The sequence below is a fragment of the Apteryx rowi genome, unplaced genomic scaffold (genome assembly GCF_003343035.1).
Source record: "Apteryx rowi isolate R43461 unplaced genomic scaffold, aptRow1 scaffold_464, whole genome shotgun sequence".
Lineage (NCBI taxonomy): Eukaryota > Metazoa > Chordata > Aves > Apterygiformes > Apterygidae > Apteryx > Apteryx rowi.
The window spans coordinates 231,524-254,058 of record NW_020450721.1 but is presented as its reverse complement, the minus strand read 5'-3'; positions in this window follow the sequence as shown (position 1 = coordinate 254,058).

The window sequence follows — 22,535 nt, the reverse complement described above, 5'->3', positions numbered from 1 at the left end:
TACCATTAGCCAGTCTTTCTTACTGACAATAAATTATTAATAAAATAAATACTTTAGCTTTGCTCTGTGTATCTCTATTATATATTATACAATTGACAACGCATTCAGTGCAGCATTTTTAGGTCTGTATGTTTTGTACTGTATTAGTTAAGTTGCTCCAAGCAACATTTTTCTCTCCTCAGAAATCAAGCTGCAGCTATTTTAGAGATGCTCACTAGATGGCAGTGTGTGTCTACTTAATGGTGTTTTAAAAGCAATCGGGCCACTATGAATAAAGATTGATGGGTATCAAACTTCAGTAGCCTTCTCAGTAGTTTGCATTTTTCTTTAAACACATAATATAGCTATGTAAATTGCTGAGTATTTGTTCTGAAGTCCCCAAAAATGTACATAGAAAAGACAACTTTGAAAGCTGTTTATTTGAAATAGCAATTTCTTCCTTTCTTAATCACCAGCTAGTGATTTTCATTAATATTTGCCCCGATTGTGCACTTCTATGCTGAAATACCTGTGATAATTTTTGTTGAGTTTGTGATAAATACATTGGGGTTTTTAGGCAATTATATTTCAATCACAGTTTCTTGCATTGACTTAAGCTTCTAGTGTGAAGTCAGGACAGGACACAGTTTGCATGTATACTGCTCAGCTATTTTTCCAATTAGACAAAAACAAATCTGTGTTGTTTTATAATATAAGATTGCCCTGGTGGTGCACTGAAGGAGTAAGATAAGTTTCCTCTCCCGCTTGTGTGAGTGAAGGACACTTTTTGAAGTTCAGAACAGATTCCCCAGCACATTGGTGTCTTTTCCATATAGCTTAGAACCATTTCAAATCCACTTCCATTTTTTCTTACTGTCTCAGAAAATTCTATAGCCTGAAAAGGTACAAAATCAGATTCTCGCAGGCATGAGAGTGCTAAACCTGGGCCTCCCGTCATCTGAGAGAACAGGGTACTAGATTTGTATTCTGATTGTTATATCTGCACAAAGCAGAGCAAATCCCAGCCTGACAGCTGTATAAGGGAAATAAATAAATAAATGAATGGATTACAGGATGGAGCCCAGAGCCAGGTACTGCACAGCCCTTCCTCAGACTTGCCCACATGAGGTAAGAAAGAACCTCGTAATGCATGTAAAAAGGCTAAGCTAATCAACAGGGTTTAGAGCAGTGTGCTGTCTTTAAGCTGCAGTATTCACCCTGACAATTAAGAGCTTTTTGTACATCTGGCCCATTGTCAGTAAAAGTATTTTCTTATTTAATAACTTAAAGAATATTACAAAATTGAGTAAAGGGTATCATGCACCTTTATAGGCATTTGGATCACTGCTTAATGTCCATCTCTTCCTGAGCTATAAAGGATAAGCTTAGTGGCACCTCTACTCAAGATTTCTTAATATCTGGTTCTCAGTAGGAATTGGTCTTGGAAGTCAGCCAGTGGAAGAGAATGAATTTAACACAGGCTACCACCATTTTTCAATTGGAATGACTCGCAGTAAAGATAAAAGCCTGCCCTGTAAATACCTTTTCCTGAGTTACTGGTTTACAATGGAAAGGTTGGAAAACATTTTAAAAACTGACAGAGGTGATGGACAAGAATATCAACCCCTTAGTATACTTTAGCTCTAGTATTAGTATGGTGAACTGCTAGTATTAGTACGGTGAACTGTAGGCCAATGTGGACCCGAGTTTAAAAAAAAAAAAAGAGATTTGAATCTCATTCCATTGTTTTAGTATGGCAAGATAATATTTTCTGTTTACTCTGACTTCTTCAGTGATTTTTGACCATAGCATTAGTAGAGAATATACAGCAATAGAAACAAAATAGAATCCTACTGGAAACTATGCACCTAGGAGACAGTTTAGATAAATTGTAAAATAGGATAGAGTTATCCTTGCCGAAAAGGAGCAATGTCTGCTCATTACTCTGCAAAGACAAATAGGATAGAGTTATCCTTGCCGAAAAGGAGCAATGTCTGCTCATTACTCTGCAAAGACAAAGTTAGCTTACAAATATCCCTATCTAGAAAGTATCAGAATACCCTTTTTCGTCTTCACAAGAACTACACTGTTAGGCAATACGCAACACCCAAGTTAGTTATACTTCACAGCAGATGACAAGACAGCATCATACCAGTCATTTATGAAAATGGCAGGCAGTTTCACCCCACAACAACTTTGCAGGAGGTGAGTAGTGCACAAATATGCCCACTTAATTACACAGAGCATGTTAAACATGCTCTCTTTTTAGAAGTGCCAGGAGCTATTATTGCCCAATTCAAGTGCAAAAAGTAAATTAAATCTGTTTTTCCACCTTGAGCTACGACAATACACAAGACAGACGAGCTGCCATTTTAAAGCCGATTAGAACACTGATAGAGCAATGCATTGCTGGCTGACTTGATAATAGTTCAAGATTAATTCAAGAGCATTGGCCAGATGATTTATTTTAGGAGGCAAACAATTGAACTAGGTAATGACTTCCACCAAAGTCATATATTCAAGTCCTCATAGTTGCTGAGAAACTAGTAACAGTTAAGAAAAGATAYTTTTCCTGACCCCTTGTATGTAGGCATTAGGGTTACAGGTAAAGCAATTTTCACAAGTTAGCATCAGTAGAATTAGTGGATGATGCAGGTAAACATGTTGTGGATTCATCATTTCTTCTTCGTGTCCTTCCCCAAGCTGTATTTACTGCCACTTGTCTGTTTCTGTGGTAGCTAGTTCAGGACCATTAACCATCAGAGAGAATACTAAACCTAGAAAAGAAGTACCTAAATTCTAGTGGTTAATGTTCCTTAACTGACTTGCCAAGATGTCAGATGAGCTGCTGCTCTAAATAAATGGAAGGCAAATGAAGTAGGATTTCTCTTTTAGTAACCACTAAATTGGCCAGGCAGGAAGGGAACTTGTTGCCAGATGCAGATTACTTCCTTCCCATGAATTCAGCTCTGATTACAGAGAAGGGGGGTAAGAGAGGAAATAAATAGTAAGATCTTTTCCCACCTGCTTTCTAATACTCTCAATTGACTTGGTTGCCTCAAGGTAGTTCTGCTGTCCGTGCTGTTCTTCAGTACTCCTTCCAGCTGCCTAAGAGGTCCTACAGCAGGATTTGGGAATGTAAACATTTTGGGGCACTATGAGGTTTACAGCATGTGTCATTTCCACTATATGCTTCCTGCCATAAGGAGGGGGGGAACAACTTTGAAACATTTTAGCATGGTTGCATGCCATATGTTTCTATTAAGAATTAATGTTTAAACCCTAGGATTATTGAGAGATAGCAACTATTCATGCAACACTTTCAGGGCATGCTGCAAAGAAACTTTGCTCTGCAAGACATGAAGTACATTTGGAGCAAAGGACTAACATGCAGATTGTAGGATTATTGTAACTTTGTGTACAAAATCCACAATACTGCAAAATTAACTCTTGTGCAATACTTTAATGGTGTGGAAGTGTCAGAATACAGACAGATGCTTCCATTTAATAACTAATTAAAAATACAGAATTATTTTTCCTGCAGAATCCTTGTATTTCATTTCCCACATACTAGCTGACACAAGAAATGCCTATGAGACTTTGGTACAATATATTCAAGTAAGCACACTGTAAGACATACCTAATGTGTCGTTATGAGTACTGAGGCAGTGAAGGTAAACATACTCTAAACAGGAACAGAAATTGCCTCTTCCTACCTGTTTATCATCACGCTGAGGTCCTACTTTGCYCTTTAGAGATCATTAGATGAAGTTTCAGGAAGTTCACAGTCTGGTTTGTTCATAGACAAACTGATGAAGTACAGACTAGATAAGTATACACTGAAGTGGACTGAAGACTGGCTGAATTGCCAGGCTCGGAGGATTGTGATCAACAGCACAAAGTCCAGCTGGAGGCTGGTCACTAGTGGTTTCCCCCCGCAGGGGGGGAAAATACTGGGGCCAATACTGTTTAACATCTTTATTAATGACCAGGATAGAGTGCACCCTCAGCAAGTTAGCAGATGATACAAAATGGGGAGGAGTGGCTGACAGACCAGGTGGTTGTGYTGCCACTCAGAGGGACCTTGACAGGCTGGAGAAGTGGGCCAACAGGAACCTTATGAAGTTCAAAAAGAGAAGTGCAGAGTCCTGCACTCCTGCACCTGGGGAGGAATAACCCCAGGCACCAGTACAGTCTGGGGGCCGACAGGCTGGAAAGCTGCTTTGCAGAGAAGGACCTGGTGGACAAGTTGACCATGAGCCAGTAATGTGCCCTTGGGGCAAAGAAGGCCAACCCTGGGCTGCATTAGGAAGAGCATTGCCAGCATGTCAGCAGGTGATCCTTCCCCTCTACTCAGCCCTGGTGAGACACAACTGCAGTGCTGGATCCAGTGCTGGGCTCCCCAGTACAAGAGAAACATGGACCTACTGGAGTGAGTCCAGCCATGAAGATAACTAAGRAACTGGAGCATTTGACCTATATGGAGAGGCTGAGACAGCTGGGATTGTTCAGCCTGGAGAGAAGGCTCAGGGGGATCTAATCCATTTGTATAAATACCTGTTGCAGGGAGAGAGTGAAGAAGATGGGGCCAGACTCTTCTCAGTGGTGCCCGGTRATAGGACAAGAGGCAATGGGCACAAACTGAAGTACTGAAAGTTCCATTTGAATAGAAGAAAGGGTTGTTTTACCATAAGGGTGATCAGGAACAGGTTGCCTAGAGGTTGCCATTGGGTTTCCATCCTTCAAAATCCAGCCGGACATGGCCCTAAGCACTGCTCTAGCTGACCCTGCTCTGAGCAGGGGGGTTGGACTAGACAATCTCCAGAGGTCCCTTCCAACCCCAACTGTTCTGCAGTTCTGTGGTTACTCAACATGTCTCTCTATTGTTCATATCTTAAAACACTGTCTAACAAGCTTGTTATATATATWTTTTTTTTCCTTAAGTGTCTCAGGCGAAATACAAACTTAATTTCACAGCTTCCTAGTATTTGACATGTCCATATTAAAAGGTCTTAAAGCAATATCCTGAATGCGGGAGTGATTTTTTTTTCCTATTTATTTTAGAAAAATATTTATGAGCTTGCAGAATTTAAAGAAAGTTTAATTGAGCAGATCCAGGCAGAACAAGTTTGGCCCAATCTGTGTTTTATTTCAACTGCATGAAATGTCATCATTTTGAATTATTTTGGCTTGAAGCAAAGGATGAACTGAGATCCTACATGATTAACAGTATTTGAAGTAGATGCTATAACAGATAATCCTATAAAATTTCTTTCAGTCAATACTTAAAATTCAAAGCTAGTCCAAGAAATCTAGGATTACGAGGCACATGCTTACAAGAAGGAACATGACTACAGAGCACCAGTTTTTGTCCCTCCTCGCAACAACATTTACTGAGTTTGCATCCTAGTATAAAATACAACTAAGATTGTTTCTCTTTCATTCTCCRTTCTGTTCCTTGCCCTCATGCAACAAGTGCTGTCTCAAGCAACCAAGTGTGAGGAAAGTTCCTAAACTGCCTGAGTCAAGAGATGCAAATCTGAATCAACTCAAGCCAAAGATGATGATAAATCAGTCTCTAACTGCAAACACAAAATGTAAGTTCCACCCTTTTTGCGGAGGACAAAGCGTACCATCTCCCCCTTGAATCTGTAAAACCCTTGAAAACAACTGTAGGCATCTACTTTCAGGAACTGGGATTAGGCCATGCTCTGGCAGGGGTTATGGCAGATACCTGCGTACAGCCCAATGTCTCACAGAGACCAATGCCCACACCCTGAAAAGCTGCAGTTCATTAAAATCCCTAGAATCACTCAGGATTTCATATTCACCAGCTCTGCCTAGATCACAGTTCTGCACCCTAAACAGGAGCTAGCTGCTACTCCAAGGTACCAAAAGTCTTCGCCTAAGGAGTCTCTTCATGTCACAGTAAAGCTGCTCCATTCACAGAGAGCGGACAGCCATGAGGTAGGTGCTTAAGTTGCTTTTTATAGCTCTTGCCAATTTTTAGGATCAAACAGCTTTCAAGCCCACACAATCCTTCATAAAAATACTCAAGGGATGAAGAAGTCCCCATTAAACCAAGCAAGCTGAAACAGGCTGATTTTTAGCAGCATTGCTCATTCTTCTACAGTTAGGATGGGAGAAAAAAGATCAGAGAAGCACAGTTTTGTATGCTGTGTAGCTGCAAAGATGGAAAATGAGGTCTTTGCTTTGGTCTTGGGTACCAAGGGAGAGACAATTTTAAAAGAAAGCTTATCAAAATTATTTTTTCCTCATGTGACATAGGTAAATTTCTGAACTTCCTGATAATCAAAAGCTTATTGAATATCAATGCCTAACGTCCATTTGCTAACTCTGATCCACAAAAGCATTCTAATTGTAACACACATTTAATAAACCTTCACATGCACAAAAATTAGGCCTTTGCAGCAGTCATAGGAGTCAAGACAAAATATCAGTAAGGACATGAGATTATGAACATTATAACAAGAGCAAACACCTGTGTTTTCCTTTAAAGAGTTACCAAAGCTGAGCCGTATTTCATGAAAGGCCTTTCTAAGTTTTTTGCTGCAGATGATCAGTTCTCAATTTCTTGGTATTTTTATATATGTTTGAAGTAAAAACTTTGCAGTCTGAGGAACCGCACTGTGAGGCCCAATTAATGATAGTATGACTCATTCACATACTCTCCAGCATACCAATTTGAAAACATGCTAAGCAAAATGAGATACTTTCAGARCTTGCGTTTAACTTTGAAAAAAAATATATAAGGAAAGACTGCACAGTATCAAAAGTTTCAGTTTTCTAATTTAATTTCTTTTTCTAGAGAACTCACAGCACAGAGTAACTTATAAAGTTCAAAAGCCTCACTTTTAAATAATGAATACCTTCCAATGGCCATCTAAAAACAGGGTAAGAACGCTGTTAAGGTTTTACACAGTATCAAACACCACATAAGATAATAGGGGGCAATTTGACTTTGAGTTTCACTGGGAAAAAAGGACCACTAGTTATAGAGAAATAGGTTAAAAAATAACTAGTCTGATAACTAATCCACGCAACTCAGCTCCAGTTAAGGGTTCTGTTTATTTTGAAACTAAACGCTATTCTGTCCCACTGGAATTGCACAGAACTCCACCTTCAAACACTCATTCTGTTAACTCACCTAGAAAGCAGGAGAACAAAGTTTAAATCTCTGATCTCTCTCTGGCAAAGTATTTAAAAAGCATCTTTCACTGATCACGCACCTTGAGAGCTGCTCCTGGGGAAGCAGGAAGACCATTGCACCAGGGCAACAGGAAAAGCGAAGGCCAAGAGATGCACCTTGCGCCCCACTCCACTGGAGAGCATATGCCTCCACACACCCGCCTTCAAGGAGATTCTTTCCCTCATTCAAAATCTTGTAAGCCAGCCTAAGCCTGGCGCTGGGTACCTATCTTTAAAAGAAAAACACGGAGATGCCTTCTTAAGAGGGAACTACCTCTACCTATCCTAATAAAACTACTTTGAATGCAGTCATCTTTAATGCTCTCTTCTACTGGAAGGTTTTYAAATCCATCTTGGCTACATCTAGAAAGCAACCTCTATCTTTAAGGCACGCAGATTCATTAAGATGGGCTTCTCCACCTTTTCTGAAGGGTTTATTTGGGAAGCAATGCATACACATTTAAGATTCACTGAGCCACAGGGCCAGGACTTGACAACTGCCTACCCAAAAACTGGAGTTCTGCTTCCTCCAGCAACAACAACTGTGTTAAATCATCACTGCATAAAGTGAACAAATCTCTCATTCCTGTAAGCACTAGACCTCTCTTATTGACACAAGCGGATGTAGAGATGCTTAATTATTAGAACAAAGGCATTGGCATGAGGTTAGGGAGAAAATGCAGTTAAATAGTACATTAGCTGGCAACATTTCAATAACGTTTTTCTGCTGATACACTTTTCAGAAGTGACTTCCACAGAGTATAAACTACACAGTGAAGTGAACTCTCTTCCTGAAAACAGAAATACGTATTTTTCAAGGTCAATTCAGTAGAATGAAGCTCTTGTTAAGTAAGACTTTATATTTAGAAATATAGCTCCAGTACTCTTAAGAGCAGAAAGCAGTACGGCAAGCCATAGACCACCTTTCAATAGGGCAGCTCATTATGGCAAAGTTTTTCCCCACTTTTCTTCCTTTCTTCCTGACTCCCATTACCACAGCTTTTTCACTGCAAAGAAGCTTTAGATGATGATGCTTTTTCTACTGAGATGTCTCTCTAGGTTGTCAAGTGAAGTCTTTCCAAATGTCCCTCAGCAGTGGTGAAAACAGTTAAAGATACAGGAAAGAGCATAATGCTCTATGGGCATTTGCCTGCTTCTGCCCATAGACATTCTGCTCAATTCCACATCAGTCCAAAGACAGTAACGACACAGAGATCTTCTCATAAATTATGTGTTTGGCAGCATTTGGTATTTGTCAACCTCAACAGCTTACTGGCTGCGCAAGTAGAAAGACCGCTTGCCTTGGCCCAAGCAGGTTCCAGCTCCCTGGAGAGGTGAAAAGCCGTTTAAAGGCCACTCTCAACAATTTCTTTTAATTCTTTGCTGCGAAATGGTAGAGCTTCAAAAGGCTCTAGGCCAACAAAAAGGTACGGTCACACTCAAACTTAGCAGGCAAGCAGCTGCTCTTTAGAAATACTAGCCAAAACAGTGTCTTGCACCACTAGGATCTTCTACCTGTGCTTGCTGAATCGGACACCTTCAGCTGGCATCTGGATCCTGATAGCGCTTTGGTAGGGCAAAAAACCAACGGCAACAACCAAAAAGAAACTATCARCTCAGAAGCAGGCATGCACAGAAGCAAAATGTGAGGAATTCTGAAAGTCTGAGGAAAACAGCTATAAAAAGTAAAGAGCTGTTGAGGCACAGGTTTTGCTCTAAAGTCCAAGGAATTAAATTCTAAGAACATTTTCAAAGTCCTTTCGTAGAAATATGTATCCTTAAATTGCTGCTGTGACTTTCCTATTTGTCCACCCTAAAAATCCCACTCTCAGGATTCTTACCATTAAAGGGAAGAGAGACAGACTCCTAGTTTCTTAAGTCCCCTGGGTCTCTTGACGACTGCAATACATTTGCCCTCCACTTCCCACATGCTRGTTCTCAGATTAAAAAGTCCTGTTTCTGAATGTCTGCTAAAGTGTCCACAGCTGCTTTGCAGATCAGCAAAAGTCCTTCTTAACCCCACAGCACCAGCACACAGGAGGGAGGACTAAGCTTATATTCCCAGAAGCCAATGGTATTCACACTTACTGTTATAACAAGTGGAAAACAGATCTCACATGAGGTGCTGACATTCAGCTCAGACTGTACATGGATTCAGATGCTGCTGAGTCACCCCTCAAACATGAAGAAATACCAGTGATGCTATACTTTAAATACCAGAGATTATTTCTGTACAACTGGAGTGGAGCATACGCTATTCACTTCACAGTGTGTTATTATTTCTACMTTTAAGCAGCCTTGGTCTTTAGGGGTTTGTCTCCCTTTGGCTATAACTTGTCAGCTTTCTTGGGAAAAGGCAGAAACACATCCCCTCCATGTTCATACTTGATTTAACTGCTCTACCAAAACATTTTTTTAATTAAATCAGTCCACCTTAGGAGCCCACACAGAAAATAACAGCTTTCAATTAAAAACCTACGAGTCTCCCACGTGGTGGCTTTTTCACAACAGGCCTAGTTAAAGTCTTAAGTAAACCTTGTAAAAACAAGTTTTATCTGTTTCTCTGTAGAGTTAGTGAAAAAGGATGATATAAGTATGGAGGATATTTTGGACAGGTCAGGCCATATCTGGGGTCTAGCACGCAAGGTTGAAACCAGCTAATCTCTTATAACGTGCTTAAGTAGGCTTTGCCAATAAGAATAGTTAGACACATCAACATCCATTAATAGTCAGCCATTTACAGACTCTCAGAGAAGATGATAAAGTTTTATCTCTTGTCATTAAAAAAATCAGGACTAACATGGCATAATCTTTACCTCTATTAGTCTGGATCGTGAGAACAACTGTGCTTCATTCTTGTTAGAGCAACTCCTCTAAGCTTGCTTCCCATTCAATCAGAAAGAAAAAAAAATCTTTTTTTTTTTAGTGAATCAGATCAAGTCTTTATCTATAAACAGAAGCAAAATTAAGATTGATGGTAACAGTGAGATTTCTCATACTTGAAGCAGCATGAAGGAAAACAGATCATCTTGACGAAACCTGACTCTAATCACTTCCAGAAGGAATMCTGGGGTGAACTGAGAGTTTCAGAGTACTTCACAATTATTCCTTGATTCCTCCACATTTCCAACATATCATTTATTTACCACAAGGCTAAGTCTATAGTACCTTACCTCAAGAAATACTCATATTCTCTCCTTGATGCCCATTTATGGTGGTATTTAATGCACTTTCTCATGATTCATTTCCTTCAAACTTGGCCCTGTCAGTGACTCCTTCACTGGAGAAAACAGCCCAGGAACCCAAAAGAGTAGAAGCAACTCGTGAACATGTCCTTTGCAGTACACAGGGCACGCTGAGTAATAACGCTGTTGAAGAGYCAATCTTTAACAAAGCAACAATAAAGTTAAATTTAACATCTTTGTAGGAGCACTGAAAGCCAAAACTTCTTACTGGCAGGCTCAAAAAGCACCCAAACCACACAAAAGTGAGCAAGCATTTTAAAGAGAACTAAAAGAGGCAGCTAAAAAGGTAGCTCTTTGCAGGGAGCACAGACATTACAGACTTAACAGCAGCAGCTCGCAGCAAGCTTGTATCATTTATCCAAACAAGTCTTGAAAGACAAAAAGGAAACCGGCAGGGTAAAACAGTAAAGCAAGGAAGGCTATTAACAGCTATAAGGGATTCTCAGGAGGCTGAAGTTGTATTCGGGTGAGGAAACTAAGGAGGAACAAACTCTGGCAAGTACCTTACAGAGTAAGACTAGCCATAAATGTTTGAGGAATGATTTGCAGAGGTCAAAAAAAAAATCACAGTCTATTTTCTATCACATTAAAAGCAGAAAATTCTGCCACAGAGTCTGTAGAGCCAGCAGAAGATTGAGGCATAACAGGAACCTCAGAGAATTTGAAACTAGCAGGTATTTTCCCCACTGCATCTATGTTCACTGAGAGGTTTCTCTGCTTTGCAATGTCTTAACCTGAAGTATTACACAATAAAAAGATTATTTTTAATAAAAGGAGAATGAAAGGTGCCAAAGGCAATACAGAACAGACTCATCACTTGCAAAGCAACTGCCTGTGGCATAGTCAGCTCAAACTGCCTTGGGATCACAAGACTGGCCACTGACAAAGCCAGGATACCAGGCTAGATAACCATCGCCTGACCAGGTGTCAGGTTCTAATGAATACAGCATTTAAGAAAAAAAATGAAAATACTGTACAGGAAGCAGCAGTGAACAATTAAATCAAGACAGTCAAACGAGACAGTCTGGTCCACAGCTTGTAAAAGCCCAGCGGAGCAGATTCACGTGACGCCAGCCTGGGCACTTGCAGATTCTTTGTACCAACTTATTATGTTCTCTTTGTTTCTACACATAAAAGAGGCAAAAGAACACCTGCCAACATGACCATTATCGAAATGCTTGTCCAAAGAGCTCAGTGTTATCAAAGGTAATAGCAGATCTCACGCGGACACCACGGCTGCGTGTTTCTGCTTTCATTCAGATATTCATGGAACAGGGATTGAAAATCAGGTTCAGTCAAAGCATCAAGTTAGAATTACTACCCAAGGATAACCGGATGAATATTTTCTGAAAAACAGGACTTATTAATACAACAGCAAGCTCTGACCTTGAAAGTGAAAAATGGAAAGCAGTCTTTTACTTAAAGGAGATTTTTAACTCAGGTTTCCCCCAATGAAGGAAAATTGTTTCAGCTGCTTGGAGTCCTGAATAAAGGTGTAGAGGAAAGTGGCACTAGTGCCTCTCCCTGCTTTTGTGAATTATTTTAGTTCCTTCACTGCTCCTTCACTTTTTGTCAAATAAAAGAAACAAAGTGCTTTTCTTTGAAGCAGAACTAAAAGTTCATTTGCCCCAAGTTGTTATTGTTTTGCTTTGTTTTTTAATGTTCGTTTCAGCAAGATACAGAAAGTTTCACTCAGCAGTACTGAATGAAATTTTCAGTTTGGTGTTTGAACCAGGGAGAAATTATTTTTACTGCACTATTCGTGAAATTGCTTTTCATCTCCATGACTATATAACAAGACTGTTGGCTATGTCTTACAACAAAGTTCCTTCTGCAGCTTTCTCAGGCAACGCACCACTACAGAAACATGGTTTCCTTCACTAGAAATAAAGCGTCAGAGAAATCACTGCCACAGGAAAATTCTTCCATAGTTTGTTAATATTGTACTGGCAGTTTTGAATCTTAAAAAAAAGAGAAAAAGGAGAGAGTCACGTATAGCAAAATATTGGTTGCAATTCAGTACCTCTTTATTATGCATCACATATTAGTTCCAGTAATCCTTTCTCCTGTCTCTCACTCAGCTTACTCTAAAGTTACAACTTGATTACACAGGCTAATAAAACAAGTAAAGATGGCATCAAACCCTACAGCCTGAAGTAAGTAAAGCAGCATCTCAAGTAAAGTCTACAGATTACAAATATGTATAAAATAAAACTGATTTATTGTTGTTTTCACTTCCAGGGCAAACAGCACATTACAGATTAAAGTCAGAGCTTTCTTCCTCCTGATCATTTCTTCTGAGCACTTAAATTGCTCTATGATAGTAACACATTAGATCAAGACTCAGTCAAACATCTTTTCATTAGGCCAAACTTGCGTTCTGTTCAACTAATAATCAATAACCACTAGTGGTAGATAAACTTATACCTTGACAAGATTTCATCCAATATTTTTGCTGTTTCAGCTCCTCATCCATTCAAAGGGAAGAGCAGCCAAATCCAGAGCAGCAGCCAGCAGCAACACAGGGCAGTGCAACACTGTTGACACCATAGATTTGGAAGACACAGGCAGCCCTAATACTGGCACTCAAGCCAAAAGATTTCCCTACTGTTTCAAATTCCAGTTTATTCATAGTCTCCCTCTGGTGCTTCCTCTTGAGCATTTCAGAAGCCTCTCATACAATTTAAAACCCACAAGCACATTGAGGGTGTGTGAAATATTTATTACTCTTGGCAAGATGGAGGGTTTCTCCAACAGTGGCTGCACCTCTTCTTCCTTCTGTAAGCTGGGCCTCACCACTAAAAGTGTCTCTCCCCCCCCCCTTCAAAATACACTACTGCGCTAGTAAAAACAACAAAAAAGCCAAGCAGCATACAGGCATCTTGGAGACTTTTCAAGTGCTCAGGTCTAGCTGTGACACCTGCAGACACACGTGTGCGTGGGGCAGTGCCCCAGAGAAAAGCTCCCATGATGGTACTTCTCCTGGCCGCCGCTACCTGTAGGCTCCTTTACAGAGCACAGCTCAGAAGGAGCTCAGCAAACAGAGCAGCAGCCTGTTGCCTGGTATGGCAGCAAGACAGATGCCTGAGATTATCCTATTTATTTCTTTCCTTGTGCTGTTTACTCTGCCTGAAGCTGCTGCCTCTGACGCAGCTGTAGCCCCCGCAGGTAGCGAGCAGAGCGCATGGCCTCCCAGCAATCGCTCTCCCACTCGGCCGTGGCTCCGGAGCCCCTGGCACTGAGGCTGCTTATGCGGAAACCCTGAAGAGCCAAAAGCTGCTTTGCAGATCACAAGAGGCCACTGTTAATCGTCACGGGCGAGACAGCAGGGCTGGCGAAGCACCGCGTGCATTAACATCTAATGTCATGAAATGCACTTGAGTAATGAAATGAGTGCTCAGAAATGCAGTAACAGCTCCTGAACACTAAGACATATGGGTTTCTTCCTGGTGACAGGTACCTTTTTTTTTTTATTTATTTATTTTTAGGGGTAAACCAAATCCTCTTACTGTTATCAGAGAACAAAAATCAGCATACCGCTACTATGTAGCGCCACTTATTAAGAAATATAGTTCTCACCTGCCATTTCCTATTTCACATCCTCTATGCTGAAGTATGCCTGGTGGAAAACTGGGGGAGGTGGCTGTATTACTTTCAGGTCTTGCTGGGTTTTCAGGAACTGGCAGTGATTGCCTCCTTAACTACTCATGATTTATTAATAAGACTCAACTCCCTGACACTAAAAATGCAAGAGATAAAAATATACTTACAAGTGAAAAATTAAGTAAAATTCCACTTCAGGATTTTTTGCATCCAAAATGAATTTCAACTTTTAAGAATTAAGTTTCATTACAACAAGGGCAAGAAATGTGCCACTGTAGCTTTTGTGTTCCTCATTGGTTTACCACCCAGTTCCAAAAACTAGAATTTCTCTTTAGACATGCAACATTAAATTTAAAAAAAAATTATTGTGAACCCCAAGCTTCATACAACTATTTTGCATTAGACAAGAAGCAGTAGCTGCTATATGGTCCTGAACAGCAGCTTCTGAAAGCAACTACAAGCAAACAGCGCATCTGTTCCAAAGTTATGCACACAGGCTGAGCCTTCACCATTTTGCTGTATTGTTTCTTCTTGTAGTAGGAAATCTCTTATAGCCCTAGTCAAGTAAATCAGAAATGCAAATCAAGTAAGCCAGAGAGAACAGCACTATCACCAAGTGACTCATCTCTTTCCTTGATACTGTTAAGTCATTTACTCAGAAGCTTTCACAAAATACAGTATTTTATTCCACAATTTTATCACATACTTCAGTAACATATTTTGTCTGCCTTGCAAAAAAAAAAAAAAAAAAAAAAACCACTCAGGATTTAGAAAGTGCCCAATGACAATCTAGGAGATTGCTGTATACTAGCAACGCTAACCACAGTCATAGCCAGAATCTCGATTCGCATCAGTGACATCACATATCCAGTAAATTCAACAGCATATCCAGCAACACTTTTGAAATCAATAAAACAGCATGTCTTAGAAATCACAGGTGATCTCAGTGCCTGCTTTGTAAGCAGTGAACTCAGGAGAGCATGCAATCCATCTTTCCCGTGAAGGAGTACAAACTGTTCTTTGACAAACAGTTAAGATCTCTGCTACTTAACTGAGCAACAGGCAAATCAGTCTTGAGTCAGCAGAGCTGTGCTGAACCAGTCTTCAGAATGAAGATGAAGCCTTCTTACACTTGAAAAGGTGTGGCTAACTTTTGTTACATCCCTTCATTTGGTTTGATCCAGAACTACCAGCTGAAGCAGTGAAATCCAAGTACTCCCCCCAACCAGCAGAAACTAGATCACACCAAAAATGCTGACATGATTTACACTCAGAACCCCCCCAGCTTACCATTTGAAAAAGCAGCCTTTTTTTTTGTTAATAAGTTATAGCTTCTATATTTGCACTGTAACATGAACATTAATCTTTTTACATCCTGTAGTTTGTATAGATAGTTTGAGTAAAAGAAAACCCATGTCAGTTAGTTCACAGTGGGGAMAAGGCAGCACTTTTAGAAACTACAGAATTACAAGTAACACTTGAACTGACCTTTAAATACACAGTGCAGATGGCACACCAKCCTGAATTAGTGAAACTGAATGTTATACAGCAAGATGGTCATGGTTGCCTGGTATACAAATTAGCAAGGAAAACTCTTCCCCAGGGAAAACAGAAACACATAAGACTCAGAACAAAAGTATTAGGAGTGAGAACTGCAGCCATAGCCAAAAAAGCAGGATCTGACATCAGAAAGGCACTGGGCAGATGAAAGATGCCCAAGGGACCTCTGTGTTTCRTATCCTCAGATGACATCAGACTCTGCAGCTGAAAGCTCGTCATCCAGCACTGCATATCTGCTCTGACACACCTACAGCAATGCTAACTTTGGGGATTACTTATACTACCAAAGCAGCATGACACTAAGTGCACTACAACCTGAAGCTGATTCTTAAATATCATCTTAAGCATCTCGAAAGTATTTATTGCTAGCTATATATAATTAAGATTTAAATGGATTTAGAACTGACTGGAATTTCTCCTTTCACTTGAAATCACAACACTAGACTGGTTCCTTGTGCTTAAAGTATCAAAGATAGTTAAAATGCTGTTTCTACTATTGATTTTGGAACTGGCCCAGCTGAGTTGTTAGCTTCTCAGAGGAGAAACCAAGGGAGCTATGCCTGATCTTTTCATCTGCTTATCTGAACATGCTTGATGCTGCTTCGGTAGAAAAGAAGCAATGGGAACCATTTAAAGGATATGCTACTCGTGAAAGCTCGAATTATGGAACATTGTTCTGTTTGAATTTCAGTGCATATTTTTGTCATGTATCAGTAAAGGAGTGTCCCACCCGCAGCTGCAGGTGCGCTCTCAGAGTGGAGGTCCTCCCATTTAATCTGGTCAAGAACATGAGAATCAGGCATCAGTAAGGATGAAACAGCAGCCTACTGCCTGGCTAGGTAACAAGGACTTAAAAGGGAAAGCAAATTAATAAAGGCTTGCCATAAAGTTGCCACAGGTAGTCCTGTCCACAGTACAAACGCATTAGGCACTAGAARGAACAGCCAGCCCAGATTCTGCTTCACTGAACAACACTGAAATATGTTATGGCTTATCATTTCTAGTGCAGTAATACGGCAGAGAGAAGCAAGTCGCAGTGAGGCCTGTCCTGATATCCATTCCTTCATTCTACTTACACACACCCCCTTCTTCAGCTCCTGCTTAGAAAGCTGAGTTGGAGCATGCAGAGTGAAGGCTTGTCCCACAGCCACTCTGGCCTCTCATCCCTGCTCACTTCGCTCCTTCAAGCCAGCCCCCGGCATGGCTCAGCTCCCTGCGGGATTCCCACTGCCCACACAACTCCAGYGAGGCCAAAAGCCCTTTCCCAGCTCACCGCTGCTGCCCAAACTACCCCGGCAAGGCTTCACAGGTCTCAGAAGCAAGCAAGAGCTGACAGTGCAGTCCTCTATTACATTACTGCCACCTAAATTGACAAACAAGTTGGTATCGGAATGAGACAGGTCCATTTCTCTCTTCCAGACATAGGTGCTACAGCCTGCCCAAAGCCTCAGTGCCTCCACATGTTTCTTTCAACCACAATCCCACCGTTTGAATTCCTGCCCTGGCTAATCTCTGTGTTGAACACATCACCCTTTGCATTGTATATTTTGCAGTCTTCACCAAACAACAAGCAACACCACATTATCCTTGAAGGGTTATCCTATTTTCTCCTAATAAATTGCCTTGGTAGGCTTATTTAGCATTTTAAAGAAACTCTCTTCCCATATTTATTTCATATGAATTCAGGTCAATGTTGACAACATTTTCCAGTGTACACTTTTTTTGTTTAGCCTTGCTTTTCTTAAATTGCTTGCCTTTTGTCCCTATTGACCCATCACCATACATACTGGCTTTTAGAATCAGGTTGAAAGTTCAACATTTTCCAGTTCTCTGTCAGCAAACAAATAAACCTCAGAAATCTTAACACACAAACTCTCTTGGGACTGATTCAGCTTCAAAAATGTACAGTTCATTGGTTTTAACAACACATTTTTTCTCCACACTAAATACGTTGCACAGTTCCACATGACACCAAATGCAGAACAGTTTTCCTGAAATATCAATCTAATAGCTGTAAACAAGATAGTATTTGTATAGTATCTTCTCTGAATTGGTTGCCTCAGTGATTGCTTCATTTAGAAGACAATATAACTGGCAATTATTTTATCAAATTATATAAAATATTTCAGTAGTTTTTTCCCCCATAAATATGTTTTTTTTTTTTGTGGACGATGCCATTTCTCTGGTCTGTAATAGCTTCTTTGTTCATTTTGACTTTTAAATGTGTTCTGTTGCTCAGTGAGAGGTGAAAGGCATCTCAGGATTTTGCTGGCTCTTTGGTGTAATTGCTAATATGTTGTATCATCATGAAGGACACCCATTTGTTGTATTGTAATAGTGCCCTTAAAGGCTAGGTGCACTGAGAATATGGATATAGAGAGGGAGAAAATTACCTTGAAAAGTAAATGCAAAGGTGGAGCTGGAGGAAGGACTATACTAACAAGAGAGGATCCACTTAGATGAGAGTTAAATCAATAGAGAAAGAAGACAGAAAAACAGGGCTTGTGCTTGTACAACCTGCTGCAGTGCAACACACTGGATCAAGGAGCTCACACCAGATAGTAGTTAAACTTACCAACAAAAAGCAAGCACAGTTTCCCAAGCCAGTTTGCTACATATCTGCATGGCAATGGGGGATGAAGGGATAGAAAGGCATAGTAGAACAAACAACTGGGATGTCCAAAGGGCAAAAAGTCAGTTCCCATTTTCCTTTATGAGAAACTACATTATCTCTATTTGCGACATTCTCTAAACTAGTGAGGCCTTGCTATGACACCATGTAATTCGCAAAGATTTTGGAAGTATTTTCCTGCCTTTCAAATGTATGCCTGACCAAAACAGATGCATTCTCTTCTCATTCCTACATCCACTTTCTTTAAAGTACTCCTTCCTCATTCTAACCTTTACCTAATGGGAGGGCTTTACCACATTCTTCTACTGCTGAAGAAAAGAAAATACCCTCTTCCTCCTTGTGCGTAAATCCTCCAAATTGTCCATTGCTTCACTGCAGTCAAATCTGACTTTACCCGCACTCTCTTTGCAAGTGAGTAGATCCCTATCCCATGACACGAGGCTCCATTATTACCGAAAAGATCAGTTCAGAAAACACCATACAGGGCTGCTCTTCAGTCTTCTTTCATTTGATCTTCATATAGTCATTTACTCATAACTATAGCAAGACATCAGGGCAGTCTAGACACATAGTCTGGATGCTTCCTACAGGTTTCACGCCTTCCATGTCCATCCACACCATTTTCCTTCCTTACTAGGCTCCCTTCACTACTACTGCTGCCTGCTTAGCCCCTCTTTTTGGACATGCACCTCCTCCTCCAGGTCAGCAGTAACAGCAGCATTAGCCCCATGGGGTTCAAGCATATATTTGCTGCCTCTGACACTTCCCACAGACAAGCACCTGATCTGGATTCCCTTCCTTCCTAAATCTTGCTACCACTCTGCTATCTGGACACGATAACAGCTCCCATTGTGAATTCATACTGGTTTACATCTGCTTTGTAGATAGCTACAAATTCTGGAAAGTGTCAGAAGGAACTCAGTGTTTTACAAGATAAATGAAATGGTACACTGTTTTAGAAATAGTTATAATGATTTTTTATGAAAGCTAATTATTACATGGCAAGTGTATTCACCCGAGGACATAACATTATTTCCTTCATATCAGGACTGAAAAAATAACATGGTGATACAAGTTATTCATCTTTTTGGACCTACATCTTTATATACCTACAAGCTGCAGTTCGTTAATGCTAAAATTGCATCTGTTCTGCGAGCAGACTGAAAATAAAAGAGCACTGGTGTAGTCCATTTACTAGCATACTTATGACCTCAAAGCATTCATGTTAACAGGTAGCCTGTAACAGTGTATACCCATAATATAAAAAAAGCAATTTATTTTAAGAGAAGCATACAAAAAGTCTTACTGACACAAACATTGTTTCTACTAATACATATGTTACAATAAGGTTAAGGCTTAGTTTAATGCTTTTCCTTAAGCATTCTATTGTGCATATTGAGCTAAGCTTTTAGGTTCATCTGGGCTATTTTAAAATTTCCTCCAGTGCCCTGCAGCTGCTTGCAGACAAAAGAGTACACAGTCATATCTATGAGATGCTAAGATACTGAACTACAGACAAAGACACTTCTACACTGATTGGTATCCTAGGAAGACTTCATTAACTTCATGTTAATGAAGTTATCAGTGGAATTACACAGACTGTAAATCAGGACACAATTTGTCCTGGAATTTAAGTCACATCTCTTCAATTAAAGGCTTTTGCTGGTTTCTGGTACTTACTTGAAATAGTGATAAAGAGTCTGTTCTGAGCTATTTCTGGAAAATACAAGGCTAGTAACATACAAGGTAATAAGAGATGGAAAGTGCCTTTCTTATCTTCTTAATATGCATTTATAGCAGGTTCATCTCCCTGATTTTGCTGCTTACTTGGGTTTGGGCAGCTAATTTTTTTTCCCTGTTTCATCCTACTTATCTTTCCTTTCTTCCCATTTTTAGGACCTCAGAAATGTCTAAATGCAATAGCTATCCAGAATTAGGTGCATAAATGTCTGTAGTATCTAAGTTGTCTCTCGCACAGCATAGGATTTGCTTTCCCAACTCAGCTATTTATTTCCCCAGCTGCAAGAGGGGCTTCAGAGGAGAAAATAGGGAAAGCTTTTGGTGTTCTCAAAATTCCAAAGGTGGCATTTCCATGGGTCTGCTGGTGCCCTATGATATATCCCAGACCTTTCTCTGAGATGTGCTGCCACCCTACATAACACATCCCTGTCTCAAAGTCTACTTCTCCCAAACAGTTAAGAGTTAGAAAAGAGCAGCTGCATGCATAAGAGGAGAAAACAAATGTGAGAGTAGAAAGGACCTCAAGATGCTAGGTTTGCAGAAGCCACTTCTCCAGGTCAGCCCCATGAAGAGGTGATGCAGCTGGATGAAGAAGGACATACAAGAAGTAGACTCTCAAAGTCATTCAGATCAGATGTTCGTATGACCTCTGTCAGTATGCTTCTGAAGAGCTATATACAACAGACTGGCAGATGACACTAAAAATAAAAGATGCGATACAAAAATAAAAAAAGAGAGAGATGTAAAGGAAAGAGAAAAGAAAAAAAAATCTCAAAACCTTATGGCTGTCTGCCATGCCTCCACAAAGGGTGCCTGAGGAGTTAAATATTTGAGGGCTAAAGCATGAGCAGCTGGTGGCTGTGGTGAAGAGAAGGCAGAAAAACATCTCATATACCCTCACTGCACTACTTCCCTTGCAAAATTGAAGTCGAGGCAACCGACCTGCTGATGGCCCTATGCCAGGGTCTCAGGGACCTCTTCTGCCAAGGCATATTCTACCCCTCACAGCAGGACACATTGCTGGGAGCAGGTTTGCCTCTTTCCTCTCTAGAATAGGTCCTCCCAGCAGCAGCATCCACAGAAGAGTCACCTTGGAGTCTAATCACCTAAATCTCTCCTGCTTTTTGTACTTTTTGTACCTGCTTTTATTGAATGCAGTTTTCTGCAGGTATGTGGAGCTCATTCAAACACAGCAGGAACACGGGTCACAGATGGCAAGCCTGTAGATGCTGCAATAATCAGAAATGATTCTGAGCAGAACAGAAGAGGAAAAAATGGCTGGACCTTGTCCAGCCTGTGAGAAAGATGTTTTCCTTAAAATTGAGTACTACCTTTTCCATACTCATTTAAAAGGAGTATTTGTGTCTAAAAAGAGAGGTACTGTTCGTCAAAGTGATTTCAAACAGAAGTTGAAGACAATTGATAATGAGAGGGCATATGTGAAAAGAAAATTCTCAGGTTTTTCAGTCAGCCACTCCAAACAGACCCCAGACAAACAGGAAGAAGAATCTTATTTAGCTTGAATGGAAAAGAGAATTTACCTTGCTTTGGCTACTTCCCTTGTCCATCCACTCCCTGTAGGGAAAGGAGAGGACTCGAGCAAAACTGCCCAGACTTTGGCAGCTAGGTTTTTCACAGGAGAGGATCTTCCCCAAAGGCAAGGCAAACAAAGCATTTGGAACAAGAGCTTCTGTTTTCACCCAAGATTTCACTTGTCTCTTAAGTGCAAAACAACCAGTGTCTGCACACAAACTCCTAACACTGTGAACTCAGATGCCCTTACCTACAACAGGGACACAGCCTGAATTTTGCTTGTATGTGGGCTCTGAGACACCTATTGTAGCAAGGAGGTAGCTGTGAAATTCAGGATTTTGACAGATCCCCCATACAATCCTACTCTCCAGTGTAGCCCAGTAAATGGGATTTTTGCCATTACCAGAAGGCCCCAGGCATGCACTGACCAGGCAGCCCAGGGTCTCAGGACTTGTCAGCACTTGCCTTGGCCTGAGCTGGTTTCAGCCTGGTTTGCCAGCTGTGCAGCAGTCACTGCCTGCTGCCGACCTGCTTTAGCTTCAGCGCTGGGAATACCCTGCGGGGTAAAGGCTGCCAGCCCCTGGGAGCCGCTGGGCAGCAAAYTGCCCCTGCAGCTACCAGGGGCTGGGGGAGGCTGGGGGAAGCCAGGAAGCAAGGGGAAGGAAGCAAACTGTGACAAGAAAACTTGCATAAAAACAGCAAGTAGACTCCAAGACCAAGGAGGAAGGAGCCCCCTGTGTTCAACAGTGTTAAGCTCTTCCTCAAGACAATGAGCTTGAGACAATGACGACTTGCTTTGACACCCCCAGCTTCTCTGTTTAAGGGTTACTGGCACTCTCAACTGTAGGATGCAGAATATTTTTCTTGTATTTTGACTAGATTGTTAAGATTTATTTAGCACAGCAATAAATTCTTGGCTCCATGTATGTTGAGTGATCCCTTTTGCTCATAATAAGACTTAGAGCGTAATATCAGAAATGTTTTCAGACTTCACTTACTATTCTCTATACACTATATTATAGTCAGCACACTAT